This window comes from Salvia splendens, chromosome 6, assembly GCF_004379255.2.
Source record: "Salvia splendens isolate huo1 chromosome 6, SspV2, whole genome shotgun sequence".
NCBI classification, from domain to species: domain Eukaryota; kingdom Viridiplantae; phylum Streptophyta; class Magnoliopsida; order Lamiales; family Lamiaceae; genus Salvia; species Salvia splendens.
The window spans coordinates 27,460,811-27,464,310 of record NC_056037.1 but is presented as its reverse complement, the minus strand read 5'-3'; the positions used below and the strand labels follow the sequence as shown (position 1 = coordinate 27,464,310).

Here is a 3,500-nt window from a genome sequence, read left to right as displayed (position 1 = left end):
CTATCGGACAACACTGAGGTCATCGTGTTAAGTGAATCACTCGTACCCGACGCACCCATACGGGGGATGCGATATGATTCCCCGGCCGATTCTGACGAGCCATCCACACCAGTTCGTCATAAGCTATTTGATGTGGGTGGTCCATGCTTCGATGGGGCGTCTGTCTACCAAGTCTCCTACGCGCTTTAACCCCCGAAGACGGAGATATTAGGGCCGCCTAAAGGGTCATCATGCGCATCGTGGAGTCCTTGCCTGATTTCTCGTAAAACAGTCCCGTAATGGGACGGTTTTACCTTGTGCCGAGGATCGCATCATCATGGTTGTTGTGTGTTCGTGTTTTGTAGGAAGATTACTCTTCTCTTTTATGTTTGGAAATTAGCTCTTCTTTTGGTTGTTGTTGGTTTGGGATGTAGTGTTAATTGATGGCTAAGTATTAGTTTATCTAATGTGTATTTTTTAGCAAAAGAGTTATGGAATAGCTTTGATCCATGTGTGATATAATATTAATTGGCATTGTTGAAATAAGTATAAACCAGACAAAATAATATAGATTTTTTGTTTTCTGAATTTGTCTATGTTTCTCTCTTAATTGTTCATCCGTGATATTTATGCTATTACTTATGAATTTTAGTGAAACAGAGATCTATATGATATGGAAAAAAAAAATCAGCACTTCCAGTTTTATTGTGTTGTTGCGCAGATGAAGGAAAATGATATTATGATTTTCCTAAGTGATTAATTTTCATTTATCAGTTTTGTTAGTCTTGTTATGTTGCAAGAGCTTATAACACATGATATCTTGAGGAGTAGGTAGCCTCGTATTATGGCAACCAAACATCACATCACATCACATGAGATATGTTATTCGAACCACAATCATGGATTCTCATGTGATTCGAACCACAATCATGGATCTGACCCAACCCTCTCATGGCATCAAACGAGCCTTTCACGTGAATAGCCAAATACTTCCTCTGTGTTATTTTTAGTGAAACATTTCTTATTTTGTGCATTGAATTTCAAGTTAAGTTTAAACAAAATAAAGTAAAGAAAATATTAAAGCGAATGGTGCTTATTTTAAAAAATGTACTAGTACTATCATTTAGAGCATTTTTTAAGGCGTGGGCCAGCCCGCACATATGTCCCGCCTTTGAACCTTCATATTTGTTGTATTTTTGAGTTTAGGAGGATTAGTCGACGGAAATGGAAGTAGAGAAAAAAAATGAAAAAGAGCGGGGAAGAAGATGACTGTGTGGGAAAAGAGGAGGGAGAAAATTAGGTTTAATATATTTATTGGGCTGGACTTTATTTCAATTTTATGTATTTAAGTATTTATTCAGTTTTTAATGTATTTTTTTTAAATTTTAAATTTCTATGTTTGCAATTCTTAATTTTCGAATGAAGAATTAATTTTTCGTGTTATAATTGCTTAACATTTTTTATTTTACAAGTAAAATAGCTTGTAGTCGTGAATAATGAAATTTAATAGTTGGGGGTGGAGGAGCCTGCAGTGTTATGAGAGTTGTGGCGTGACATAGAAAATGAGAAGAATGATGACGTAGAGGGGATTTGGAGCCTGAATCCGAGACGGAATTTCGGATCCTCTTATAGACTCAAACTTTAACACAAGCAACACTGATTAAGTACTATTAACCTACAAATTAATCATAATTAACAAACAACACTCGAGATCGAAACAGAATCCCCAAAACAGCAACAGATTGCCACATTGCCCTCAAATCTCAATCGAATCCAACACGCATTGGTATAATTGCAGATCAGCGGCGGCAGTGGGTGATGGCGGAGCAGCCGCGAGAGTAGGGGTGGACGGGCCCCCTCGCTCTGTGGCAATCGTGCGTGTAGTAGGAGCGGCCGGATCGCGGCGGGTAAGGGATCCTGTTGGCGAGGAGAGCGCCGTAGGAGATGTAGTAGTGGATCGCTTTGTTCCAGAACAGAGATCGCCGATTAGGCGCGCCTTCTTCCTCGCCGTAGCCTGGCGTCTCACATTTGTCGGCGGCGGCGGAGAGGAGGAGGAGAGTTAGGGCGAAGAGGAAGTAGTTGTGGGAAGCCATTTAGAGGAATGAGGGTTTGGCGTTTGCACGAGAATTGTTTGTTGCTTTGCTCGCCAAAATTATATTCCAGCTGTAATTATCAAATTCTGTATCAGTTTTTGTTTTTCTAATAAATAAATACTAGTAGTACCTTATTCACTGGCAGCTGTTTTCTTTCAACTATGCACATCTCATAAATGTTTTAATGTCTATTTTCTCATGTTTTAATGTCTAATGTATTCCAGCGGTTTTACGGTCCATGCGTAGATTGGATACACGTCTAATGTAGATTGCAGAATTTGCACGTCAGATTGGATACACGTCTAATGTAGATTGCAGAATTTGTCACGTGCAGTAGCTGGTCTAAGTACTTCAATTGGACAGGGATCTTCTTGAGCACGCTGTATCGCCGAGCGTGCTCAACAATCTGACACCTCTCACGTCTAGATCGGGCACTGATATAACAATGTAACACTGTTGTGGTTTCTTCACGATAGAGGAGCATAATGTCCTCGAGCAACAAGCATAGTTGCGCTGATTTGGTGGTCAAATGACTCATCGACCGATTTGGCTATTGGCCTTAACTAGATAATAAGGTATGAGCAAATTGTATGCTTATCAACACAACAACATAATAAAATGGCACCCAAAATATAGATACTCGTGGTCCCTAGTAGAAGTTGCATACACAAACGGAAATTTCAGATCTCAACAAAGTGGGGTCGGGTATTATCCCAAAAGAGATAAGAAAATAACATATTTTTGGCAAGAAGAATAATAACCGAGCAAATACAACTCATGAATTTTTTGAAAAACTCCGTACCTAGGCTTACAGAGGACGAGATCAGGAGCACGATGACGATGTCTAGCCCAACAGTTTGTAACTTTCCCGATTCTTGATCCTGAGATAGGTCTAAAAAAAACTCAAAAATTATGGTGGGTGTTAAACTCAATTCGAGCCAATTATCCGAGTGTGTAAATTGAAAGAAATAGCCGACAACCGGTATACCTGTGGTGATGGGGGAAAGTAAGCAACGAAAATTTTCAGTACACCCCCGTCTCAGACCTGAGCTCCGCTGCTGAGTTGATATTCCGAATCGATTTATGCAAATCTAGGTTGGGTCGACATTTTTTTGTAGCCAGGGAAAATGATGAGAGCTCTCTCTATTTTGGGGATGATTTAAAAATTGCAGGGGCAAAATGGTAATCTTCAAGTCATTTTTGGATCCGAAATTCTAGGCAAGAAAAATAAAGCAGCTCCTTCGGCAGTTTTGAATTACGCATATTTCACAATTAAACAGTGCGGGCCCAACTTTATTCAGCGGGCTTCACTAAGTTAAATGTTGTAACTGGAACAGCCACCAAGATCAAGAAATAAGCCCATATCTGCTCATTTCATGAAACTTGACTATGCCCTAATAATAAAAAGAATACAGTACGTACTTCAGT

General features: G+C 39.7%; 1 long non-coding RNA gene across 1 annotated transcript; it reads right to left on the bottom strand.

Annotated features, from left to right (window-relative positions):
- Window positions 1-2,683: 2,683 nt before the first annotated feature.
- Window positions 2,684-3,180, bottom strand: LOC121807309. The gene is made up of 2 exons (XR_006051794.1): window positions 3,061-3,180; window positions 2,684-2,964 (listed from the first exon to the last, which is right to left on the bottom strand). It is a non-coding gene; the product is annotated as an uncharacterized LOC121807309 (long non-coding RNA).
- Between the last annotated feature and the right edge of the window lie 320 nt (window positions 3,181-3,500).